Source organism: Dreissena polymorpha, chromosome 11 (assembly GCF_020536995.1).
Source record: "Dreissena polymorpha isolate Duluth1 chromosome 11, UMN_Dpol_1.0, whole genome shotgun sequence".
Classification (NCBI taxonomy): Eukaryota; Metazoa; Mollusca; class Bivalvia; order Myida; family Dreissenidae; genus Dreissena; species Dreissena polymorpha.
The window spans coordinates 56,130,895-56,143,394 of record NC_068365.1 but is presented as its reverse complement, the minus strand read 5'-3'; the positions used below and the strand labels follow the sequence as shown (position 1 = coordinate 56,143,394).

Below are 12,500 nucleotides of genomic sequence, written 5' to 3'. Positions count from 1 at the left end.
ATTAGTTTTCATTAGTCCATATGATCACAATACGCAAACTGTTTCCAGCATTTTTAAATAGGATTAAATGTCAGGTTTATAGTATGATATTAATACATTGTGACATTACCCCTTGATCACCGCAATATAAACCGTCCGCTAACTCGTACATTGAAAGTGAGGAACCATGCAACCATCGCACTTTCCCAGAACTTGTCGGCATTTAAAGAGAACGTCAGCATAATATTCTTTTTCTTTTGTGATATTAAGCGAAACAATTCTTTCGTCAAATAACATTACTGTCGTACAATTACTATTTCTTGACCGTTTGTTTCGTGCAAATGATATTTTTTTCTTGACAACGACACTAACTTTTATTTTATTAAAAGATTCTGATGAGGTAAAGTAAAACTCAAAAGCTACAAGACCTCATATCCTTCGGTTGTGTGTTGTTTTTCGCAAGGTTATTCTATGTTACATTACATACTTACACGACATATTAATTAAATTAAGCAATCTTTATATTTTCACAAATTAGGAAAAGATGTCATTAACGTGACCATTTAAGGCGCGTTTTTCGGCTGGCTTTCAAACAACGAACGTTGCTTGTGACATCCTGCCGGCCTGATAAATATAGGTCACATCAAATTGCAAATGCAGTCAGCTGCTGTCTTGTCCTTCCGGGCCCCGTGCTTCGTATATGCCCGATAAGTTCTTCCCGTTTCTTATCAGTTTGCGATTACTAGTGTTGTTCTTGCTTTGACACTTCTGGCATTGTTATTTTGACATACTCGATAAGACCGTTTAAATAGTTATTTTCGCTTCGCAATAAAGATCGTTGGATTTCGTAACTTTCATTAATTCTAGTAACTGATGACCGTAATTATGGACAGGGCACATGATCAGCTGTTTTCTGTTTGCAGTATTTTGCCGTTGGTTAAAAGTTGTCGGATTAGCATTTAAACTGGTGAAACAGGTAGCAGTTGCTCGCGGATTCAAATTTCTCACCGGCCTTCTGAATTGCTATTTCCTACTTAAATGTTATTTTGAATCCGATATATGCCAGGTGTCATCATCGCTCTTGCGAGTCAAGATTTGTAGAGTTTCCAAAAGAATGTTTAAAACAAAGGAATAAATATACTTCCAATGGTATTTGACCAATTGCCTTTTAACCTCGTAGATATATTTCTATCTGGTCTCCACAATTACATAGGCTATCCATGTTCTTATTAGGATAAGGCTAATAAATAAGTGACTGGATAAAAATAGATACAATTTGGTGGGGCTCTTCAAACTTTCGTACGTAGTTTTACAGCTTGCAGATAATTGTGTATTGTAACTGGAAAACCGTTCTTATCGGTGCAGCATCGAGCGTAAATAACTAAACATTTCAACCTCTTAAAGCGTACGATGTAAGTGCACAGACAACTGTACCTGGGACTCGTACGTGCCTCAAAAGGTGCCGCTGCGTATCATCACCACATTTATCCGGCAACATCAATTAGGAACACACTTATTTAATAATGGTATCAATTTCACGTTGTTCAAACGAGTCTTAAGAACTTATTTTTCGAATGTTTGTGACATTTCTTGTGTTGTTTACAAGTTTCTGTGTATGCAGCAACATGACAGAAAAACCTTTGCTCCTTATGAATGTATTGTAGAATATGGAAGATGTATTAAATTGAATTATTAAAGTTTTAATACTGACGGCTTCGGTTGGATGAGGGATTTTCTCATTCCAGTATTAAATACAATTTTCTTTCAGTTGAAAATACTTCAGAAGGTTATTGATATTTTCATGAAACTGTCTTCAGTAATACTAATCAGCTTCCATTATACACCGTTCTATTACCAACGCTTGAACATATTTTGCAAATTTATCCTATCCTTGTGTTTTTTTAAGTTGTTAATACTTTTGGGGTCGCTGAGTTTCTTGAATGAAACATTCTTTCTGAAATACCTTCGCTTCTGAGACGGGCTGACTTCACTTCTATAGTGGACTTCTTCGTGTCATATTACGCCTCCTAAGCGTAGCTTCTGTTCATCTTCAGCAAACTAATCGCAACGGACATCATCTTGGATAAATGGTGCTTTTTGAAAGCGTGCCTTTATCGTGGACCTTGTTTTTTCTTTCTGCAGTCCCAGAAAGCGGACATCTTTATAAGACTTGCCATTCCTATTAAAAGCGGATCTCGTTTTGCACTTGCTACGCTTTTGGAACGAACCACATGTTGGGTAAATTATATTGGGATCATTGACTTGCCGAGGTTGTTCGTAGTAAGTTGGGTTAATCGTAGACTTGCATCAGAGCGTATTAGTAGGTGGGCGTAATTTAGGAGATGTAGCTCTTCGTGAAAGCTGATCTCGTGGAAGTGATATGCGTTTTGAAAGCGGATTTCTTTATGGACATGCTTTGCTTCCTGAAATCTAAATTTCTCTTGGACTTCCGACGCATCTATTAGTTGATTAGCTATATATATATACTACTTAATATAAGTAGGTAAGTTTAATCGTACACTTGTTGCGATGCCTATTAGCAGGTGAGCGAAGAGGTTCATTTGCTATGGGGCCTTTAAGAAGGTGAGTGTGAAATCAAATCAAACCTGCTGATGTTTTGGGTCTTGGACGTTGCCATCTTTTTGACTTACTGCGCGTCTTGAAAGATCACCTGTTCTCAGACCTACCGCACTTCTTAAAATTGGACTTGTTAGACAAGCTAAGCTTATTCAAAGCGGACCTCTTTTTCGGATATTTTGTTCTTCTTGAAACCGGACAATTTCTTATAATGCATTTATTTCTTTAAAGCGTTGTGTAATTCATCAGGGTTCAGACAAATAATGGTAGGCATGTTTCTTCAATGGTTTGAGGTATAGTGGAGTTATCCAATAAAGCTTAATGCTCGCTTTTGTGTGGCTCGCATAATGCGCAATGTCTTTTGATTGTTCCTATCCTTAATAATACGTTATCTAGTAACATGAAGGTCATGGTTAGATCATTTGAACGGAAAAACGGTAATTCTTCGAAATGCATTAATCTTATTTAGGCTACTAGCAAAAAACCCAAACAAAGTTTGAAGACAAATGATGTATATTATATATTCTAAATACATCTGAATAATTTTCTCTTATATTTTTTTTATAATATTGATCATTAGCAATTTTGATTTCTTGTTTACACAGTTATTTTTCCGACAGAAGTAATGGATTGGTATATAATCGCATTACTAATGGGTCCGACCAACGAGGTGTCCGAGAATTCTTGTTAATAGCCAGGGTGCAAATATCAATGATTCGAGAATATACACATTATCTTTTTCCTGCAAGTAATTTTTTGATAGATAAAAGATATGGCATCAGTAAAAATTTGAACGGCGATTGTCTTAAAACAACAACAACAGCAACATTTCTGCATTTTTTATGCTTTGCATATTAATATTTGATTCTTTCAATTGTATTTTTATTTTGTAACAATGAACATGTTTATTATTTTAAGATAAAATACCATGCTATTCTTATCCATATCTTAATATATTGATGTTTTCTAAGCTTATTATTAGTAATGTTATCGTTTTAAAATGGATCTAATTATTGAAATATACAACATTGCTCACTCTTTGTTTTTCCGCAATGTTCGCATCATTAATGCCGTCATGCATTGAGAAGTGCGAATGACGTCATCATAAATCTAGTTAAATAGGAATGAATCGTCTTGCCTTAATCGAGCGTTAAATGGATACTGACTTGATAGGGTATAGATAATGATAAATAACTAACCTGGATAACCTACATAGAATATGGACATGTTTGAATTAGGTTACTGGACTATTTGATAAATGTAAACCTATTAAAAGTTTGTATTGTATTTAACGGATACTGTTGATTTTCATTTAAAGAATCTTTATACATGCTAAGTCGAAAAAGACTAATAGATAAGTCATTGTATACAACATACTTATAGAAAATTGATACATTTACTGGCGGATTACGAATTGTAGATGATGCTAATATATGTCATTTAGATATCTTAATTAACGATTTTACATAAGGTAGTAAGATTTTTAATAAACGTTTGCGGACTTGAAAAACGATGGCATATAGGTCTTTATTAAACAGTGTTATAATGCGTATATAATCCTTGTTAGTTTTTTACGTTCGATTATGTTTCTTTATGGTGTTGGCACCATCTGACGACACCAGACAGAGCGGCATGACACTATAAATTTTGTAATCGAATTTATTTCGCGTGTGTATCGTATTAAATCGTATTAGCCATTGACAAATAACTATATACAATTCCCTAAACACGGAAGACTTGTTAATAAATAAATACAATCGCATAACCTACGTTATTTACCAAATATGTCATTATGCAAACATTATTTTACAAAGCGCTTATGTTTAAGTGGAAGTATAATAAAGAAAAAAATCATTCACTTTGCAAAATAGCGTTTTTTAAATAAATAAAAGGTCAAGCATAAACATGATTTCCTGTCATGTATAATGCATTCCATGACGGCTGCATTTTGTTTACTTTTACTTTTAATTGTTATGTTTGAATATTGTGTTTATAGGAAATCAGCTTAACTGAGGGCGCTCCAGATGAAGATGAAAGGTAAAGTAGAACTACATAAAATACGAATTGTACTGTATATTTATGTTGATTACATGTTCAAAAACTTGTACCCATCTCATAACTATTTAATTGCTCCCCAATACCAGATTTCCATCTATGCAGCATTTAAATTAAGGCTTGGAAAGCTGAATATTGTGCTCAATTTGTAGTATGACATTACAAGTAACGGTACTGACCGATGATTATATGGGGTAGAAAGTTTTAAAAATACGTCTGCCGAATTTCGTCCTAATGCTTTGCCGGTGGTTAAATATAATATTGTGGCCGGACGAGGTATTAAACATCAACGCAAGATTTTGACGGCAACCTCGCGAGTTACATTATGGCGTTTATGCAGATTGCAAATGGTCGATTTGCAGTTAACTCAATTATAATATATATATTATATCAATGGGATTAAGATACTTAAAAGTTAATATAAGAACATATAATTTAACTCATTATCTATATCGGCTCAAATAGATGGGGTTATTATTTTTTAATTCGAATATAAGAGAAAGTGTTATATTTTAAAGTAGTGTCTGCTCTAAAATGAGAAAATAATTGTAAAATATTGCAAAACAAGAATTTGAAACCATAATGGTTATTTTCGCTAGTGTTCGATACCTATGCAGTCATTACAGCATTTATTGTGTACACCCGTTGAAAAGAATTGGACTTTTTATGTAAAACCTAGGATGGGTGGACGGTCGGCATTCTAGAGAATTTCGTCCCTTCTCTAGTTAAAAAGATTGTTATCAGACCGTCATGAATCTTGGTGATAATATTTGTGCTCAAGATATCCCTCGGTAAAGGTTAAAAGTTATCAACAGACAAATTGACTGGTTCCCATCGGAACGATGGCACTTGAAATACCGACAATGTGCTAATAAATATTGTCGCTATCTCACTTAAATAACTTAAATCACATGAGTATGATTTTTGGGCAATGTTTATTGCCACACAAACCTGACCAAATTTGATTTTTTTTATCTAGATGTACCCTTAAATTACAAGCCAATGGGAACATTAGAATTGCCCGCTTTTAACTCACATAGCGTTAATCGTATTATTATCCGAGTTGGAAATCATGTTTGCGGGCATAAAATATCAGCCATGGAACCAACCAGATAGACTATGGTGTCGAATAACTACGCGAGAATCTTCAAGTAGATTAGTTGAATGACTTTTGAGAAAATTAATATTTCAGATCGTGTGCGTAAAAAAACCTGAAAAAAAACTAAACATGGTTCTCCTCTTTAACAGAGCGGAGTGCAGTTTCGCTGGAGATCAATCTAAGGGTCAAGACGATTCCCAATCCAATACCATTTTGACCAATATCGAAGATGTTTTCAAAGCAATGAGCGATACCTTTTGGGTACGATCACTTAAAAATAATATCAAACGAAACGCAAAAAGAATAATACGTAACAAATGTTTAAACACATTTTGCTTCTAAGATATGTTGCATATGCCTGTCAAATATGAAAGGAGCAAGACTCGATTTTCAAATATTTATATAACATTATTTGTTTTTTATATGTTATGTTATATTAAACGATTTAAATAACACGAGATTACTATTATCAGAAATGCAAACATTTGTTTTTTTTATGTAATAAACTTTAAGGACGATGAACGGGATCTTTCAAGCGACGACGAAATGTTTGATGCAGTGGTATGTAAACATAGCAAGACATTTTCACAAATATTTTTTATATGGGGATAGTGTTTACGCTGCTTTTTACAGTTGCGTTCATGAAATCATATATTATTGCATGTATCTAAAAATTTTATTTGTAAAATCTATTCCTATCACCAATAATTTGTTTCTTCTAGATATTTGGTTGTAATGTATTGTACATACTCTTGTTCCTTTACTTTAGCGCAAGAACCATATTTAAAAAAATGCCACAACCATAGAACATTGTAGAATGTTTATCAGAATGTTTTGTTGAAACACTCATTTACGACTTATAAATGTTAACGTTTGCCCAAATAATCGCGGTTATATATGTTGCCATTTGGAGTTATTATAATCTATATATGATATTTTATAGCCATATGTTGTTTGAAGTGACATTGGGAACGTTAGTGTATTTACAACCGTTTTGACAAGATGTTACATTTTGTTTTCAAACGGGCAATGTAGTGCGGTCCAGATGTAATAGTTCTTCTGCAAATGTAAATGAACCTAAAATCACAGCGCATTTCGCGATATGAAGACCTTCATACGTTTAAACAATTTTTGGTGGATGGTGGATCCAAAATATAACTTAACATTGTCCAAATAGATGTGGAGACAAAGCCAAGGAGTGATCGCTAAGAACAGAATGTGCAGTCGTATCACAATTTAATCATCACAAAGCTTAAATTTCGTGAGTAACGTAATTTAGTGTAGTGTATAATTGTTTTAACCAAATATTTAACAAACAAAAAATGAACAGAACACTTCTGCCAATCATTCAAAATACCATATGTAAACATTCAGCCTTTTAAAAAACCTATTGTTCCTTTGACCGGTTTGGTCGTTGGAGGGAAATAAAGGACGACGACACAGAGATCCTCCCTCAGTGAGGTCTGTTGTGGGCTGCTGTGAGTAGCTTATACATGGGGGGGGGTGCTTTTCTTTCATTTTGTCCGTCAAGATATTCCTTTGACGCCCTCAACTTCGACCTCACTTTAACGTGCACTGGAGCACAGTCTTGAAAAGTGAGTCGTGTCTGGTGACGTGTCCAAACCAAGCCAGCTTCGTCGATTGATTATCGCTTGAAGGGCTTCTTGTGGGCCAACAAGTGCTGATGTCATGTTCCGGGCATTTCTGTTGTTTTTGTGCTCCAGGTAGAAGTAGTATTTGGAGACAATACATGTTCAATACCTGAACCATGCGTTCTATTTTCGCGTGAAGCGTCCTGGTCTCGCAGCCGTACAGTAAGATGGAGACTACGAGGGACTTTTAGAGCCTGTACTTGGTGAGGAAGGCGATGGAGTTTTTTTCAGCAACCTGTTCAGTCAGGTCATCACTGCGGCCGCCATGTAAATTCTCATTCAGACCTGAGCGGTACAACGTCGTTCTTCAATTTTTACTAGGATTAAACTGAAACATAAACTGGCTATGTATTCTCAAAATATCGGATGGTATCGATAATAGATCAAATAAGAAACGTTATTGGACCTTTGTCAAATTAAATGAAAACATCTTTCGAAAAGTGACCTGCAGGTTTAATAATGTTAACATATTTGAAAAAGCAATTATTTCTCAGCGGAATCGGTGAGGTTGACGAAAATAGGGCTTCGTCAATGTGCTTAAATGCAGATTAGCTCTTTTGTCTTCAAACTATCGAAGCAAAGGCCAACAGTTGCGCTGTATTTAATCACCGGAGAGTTATGGTCCCTTGTTAAGGGAAATACGTCTGCAAGTCAAGACCGATATTGATGTGTTTAAAGCAAGCAAACGAATGCATCCTGCCGATGAGAATCCGATTTCACTTTACGTGTCTAACATTTTACACTTTTCTAACAATCTAAACAAAACAATTTCCGATCTGCCGTTCGCACTATATTTCACTTAATTGTATCCCCAATAAATGTCTTCATTAAAATAGATAACTTGCGTTAAAAACTAGCAGGTTGAGTTATTATTTTCTTTAATCACAATAAATTACCAGCGCCTGCAAGTTTGGTGATGCTGGGTATTTGCTTAAATGCTGATTTCGTAAAGTCTGTTTGACATTTTCAGAGGTATGCTAAGTAATGCTACATTATTTGACTGGCAGTTAATGTAGTCTTAAAAGTCTAATGTATATTCATTACTTTGATAGGCACTCAAAACAAGGAGAAAAAGAAGATGCGATAGCGAGTTAAATCAGCGAGACAGGATTGTATTGCATTCACCCGCGACCTTAATTTACAACATGGGATAGATCTTTTAGTTATATTTATCTTTTCTCGATTCTTGACTTTGATATGCACCCTAAGCCAAGGAATAAAATAATATGCGCTTACGAGTTAAATCAGCCAAACACATGATTTTATTGCATTTACCCGCACCCTTAATATCCAACATGGAATAGAACTTTCGTTACATGTATCTGTTCTCAAAGGTCTTTAGATCATCAATAAAATGTATATTCCAATTAGGTACATAAATCTTTATAAAAAATATATAAAATATTGCCAAGTACACGTTTCGTACCAAAAAACAAGTGAAGCTCTACACAAAGGGATACACGATGCATCAAGCAATAGGTAGCTGATTGCTCTATCAAATGTTCGAAAAAACATCAAATAAATGAATCATCTTATAAATTCACACACTCGCAATTTAGACAAAAACTGCAAGAAAACCGGGCCAGGTTGGCTGAGATGGTAGAGCGTATACATGCGAATTACATGGGCACTGAACAATACTGCGACATAAAAAACTACACCATTAAAAGCAACATATGGTTGAAATGATTTGTAAGGACTAGCTTTTCTTCTGATTAAAGAAAGCATACTCGTTTATGTTCCATTGTACTGGTCCTTTATTGTCAAACTCATGCGATTTCAAATATGCACCCTACCTGTCAAACATAATCTTGTTTATTTCATATATCAAGATAGATCTATAAGCTTATGAAGGATATTTGTTGGATTCGATGGAATATCGATTTTATTTCACGAGTGATCATATTAAATAAAAATAAATAAATATTTTCTATGATCACGAGTGAATTAAAATCGATATTCCATCGAATCCGACAAATTTTCTTTGTATTTTTTGCATTTTTTTATCGTTTATTTACATTGTAAAAGAGTTTCATTGGATAATTGCGATGGATTTATGACGTCATTTCGTCAAAAATGACTTCATTTTACAGTAAAACAGTGAAAAATATCGATATTTTTCACTTTTATTTTTCACTGTTTGAAACAGTGAAATATCAGTTTTAATTCACTGATATTTCTCTATAAACCACCGAAAAGCTTACAATACATTATTTGGTTTATATTCCTTTTAAAAGTTTTTACATTTAGAAACTATGTTACAACCGTAACCCTTTATGTTTTACAGGAATGTGATGTCACTGATCCGGATTATTTGGCGAGGTATGTTTAGAAAACTGGCTCGAATTATTCAGTAGCACTTGATTTACGCTTCTTACTATTAGAAATAAAATAAAATATATATAGATTCGTTAAAAAGCGAATACGTGCATTAAATATGTTTACAAAAAACTTTGCAAATCGTGCATATATTGCAACAGACAAAGAACATATAATACGTTAACTTTTCGTTGTCAGAAGTCCCGGTCCTGTTTTCTGCGTTTTTAACCCCAGAATCGTTACTTTTTAAAGCGAAAACTACGCTCGCCTTGTTTTGTATATACAAATAAGGAAAGTAATTATGAATTATTCTGCAATAAAATTTCCTTGCATATTTCCGGGAAATTGTGCAGTTACACAACCACGCTTTATGACTGCGTTCATATCTATTTTAGCTTAAGTGCGTATATTTACTTTTAACTCAAAAGGTACGGTACACTTATGTGTGGATATTTCGCTCTCGTGCTTCCATTCAATGTATTAGATGGTATTAAGACTTAAAAAAAGATAAATCAAACATTAAATGGCATTTCTTAAATTAACTAAACTGCATAAACATGACACAATTTTTTTCTGCGACTTTGTGTATGTGTAAAAGTGATATTGTACGAGTGCCGCACGTGTTACAATTTCAAATAAAGGCAAATGTACTTTTATTAAAATCTATCGTAATTACCTTTATTTTTAATTATTTTACTAGACATTTTGTACATCAAAAGAATGCTGTTTATGACTCCTCAAGCAAATGTCGCATGTCTAACGATTATGTTAGATGCGATATACAAATAACCTCTTTATTCGTACGTTTCATTGATTAGAACAATTTTGTGTGGATGAATACACTCAAAAACATACAATAGAACACTAAGGAACTTTTCAGGCATTTTATCTGATGATCTTTCAGCATTTTATAAGTTTTTTATGATAAAAATAAGAGTTTCATCATCGTATTGTGAAAATACATATACAGTTTTTTTACTTATAGTGTAGCTTTTTATACATCAATAAATTGTATTTCATAGTTTTCATGAGATACGAAATGCTGCGTGGCAGACAAAACAAAATGCAACATCTACATTAGAAGAAAAAACGAACTGTTTCCGAAAAATCTCTTTTCTGCAAAATGATGTTAATAAAATGCCATGGTATAATTCAGACAAGTAAGTGTGCCTTTTCTTCTTATTTTTAATAAGAAAAAAAGAAAAAGAAAACCGTTTCGTTTACATTTTTCCTTAACTTAACGTAAGATATGTTTATAAAATTGTTTTAAAATCAATTCAATGTTTCAGACGTCAGTTGGAAAAAGCAGTACAAGATTTAAATGACCATGGGACTCTTTTACAGAAAATACTAGACACGTAAGTATATACTGTTCAACAAAATATATCTGCGCTTAGTGAGGATTTTTTTCTGACAATTTACACACGTTTTCTCCTTATGATGAATAAGATCCTTACGTACATAATAAGGTCCATTTACGTCTCAACGAGTTTAAGAGTTCAACAATATCATTAAATTATTATAACTTGTTCATGACTGATTGCCGAACGCATTCGCTCATATTTATGAATGACGAGTGAAATTCATATAGTTTTGTTTATGAAATAAAACATTTGTCCCCCAACAAACTCCACCGGTGCACATACAAATCAAGGAGTAGTTTTATTTAATGCGTATTATATGGAAACGGAACGGCGGAGTAGTAAAATGTACATGTGTGTGTTATAGTAAGAACGTTTTGAATGCCTGAGTTCGAAAAAAAAAGGTACAATTCAACAGCATTAAGACTTTTAGACGCTGTAACACTTTAAGCATTTTGCAAAAAATAAAACACAATATAAATCGTCATCAAGCTGTTTCTAACGCGAAAAGCCGACTACTTAAGAATACACTATAAACATATCGACGATCGTTCCATATATGTTAGAATGCGCGATAAAAATATGATTATAAAATGATATTGACTTAATATGCAGACATTAACATAATTAAATTTAATATTATTGGAACACAACACTGAACATTTTCAGTTTTTACACGCAAAGTAGATCCGATAATAACATCAGTATGACCGTGTACAAGGGTTGTGGACTTCGCGGACAACCTCATTTATGTTGCGTGGAGTATACTGAAAAGAGCTTTTGAACGCTTATTTGTTGTCTGATGGTCAAAATCAAAATAACTTGCCAAACATAAACTACTAACAGAATCATGATAGTATGGTCAAGTATTAATTTGCTTTTGTCAAATAAGTTGTTAACTTTTATTCTCGTTTTTACTTTATAGCACGAATGACGAGGAGTGGATACGTTCCATTTTACAAAGGTAGCGATGTTATTGAAATCGTTTTACAGAAGTATTCATTTATTATTAAAGCAGTTAAGATAATATTGAATTTATGTTAACGTCGAAAATCTAATTACATAAAAACTAAAACCCAATCTTTCGTTGCTAAAATTATAACTACTTGCTTATTGGTAAAAACAAGCCCAGTATATAAGAACCGCAAAGTCAAATTTTGATTTTATAATTGTGTTGTATCACGAAAGCAATTTAACAAGATAATCAACCACATTTTAAGTGGCATATTTTCGGCTCGTCAAATTTGGTATGTCAGGTGTGTTTTCGTACACAAAGCTGTTAAATTACATTATATTATCTGCATATAAACAAGTATTGTTCAGTTGAATGCTGGCTTATGGTTTAATTCTAAGTTCCTACACATTATAGTCTGCAGACTATTTGATTCAGAAAACTCTTCTATAGTTCTGACATATTTGGCCTTAATATGCTTCTCAAAGTTTGTGTCTATCTTTTTT

At 33.5% G+C, this 12,500-nt stretch overlaps 1 protein-coding gene and 1 long non-coding RNA gene across 2 annotated transcripts in view; both read left to right on the top strand.

The window, feature by feature from the left end:
• LOC127850940 (integumentary mucin C.1-like) overlaps window positions 1-12,500 on the top strand; it is a gene marked incomplete at both ends in the record, with an annotated part of 16,043 nt that overhangs the window by 1,592 nt on the left and 1,951 nt on the right. The window lies entirely within an intron of this gene.
• Window positions 6,236-10,840, top strand: LOC127850947 (uncharacterized). Its single transcript, XR_008035585.1, has 3 exons — window positions 6,236-6,271; window positions 9,650-9,684; window positions 10,704-10,840. It is a non-coding gene; the product is annotated as an uncharacterized LOC127850947 (long non-coding RNA).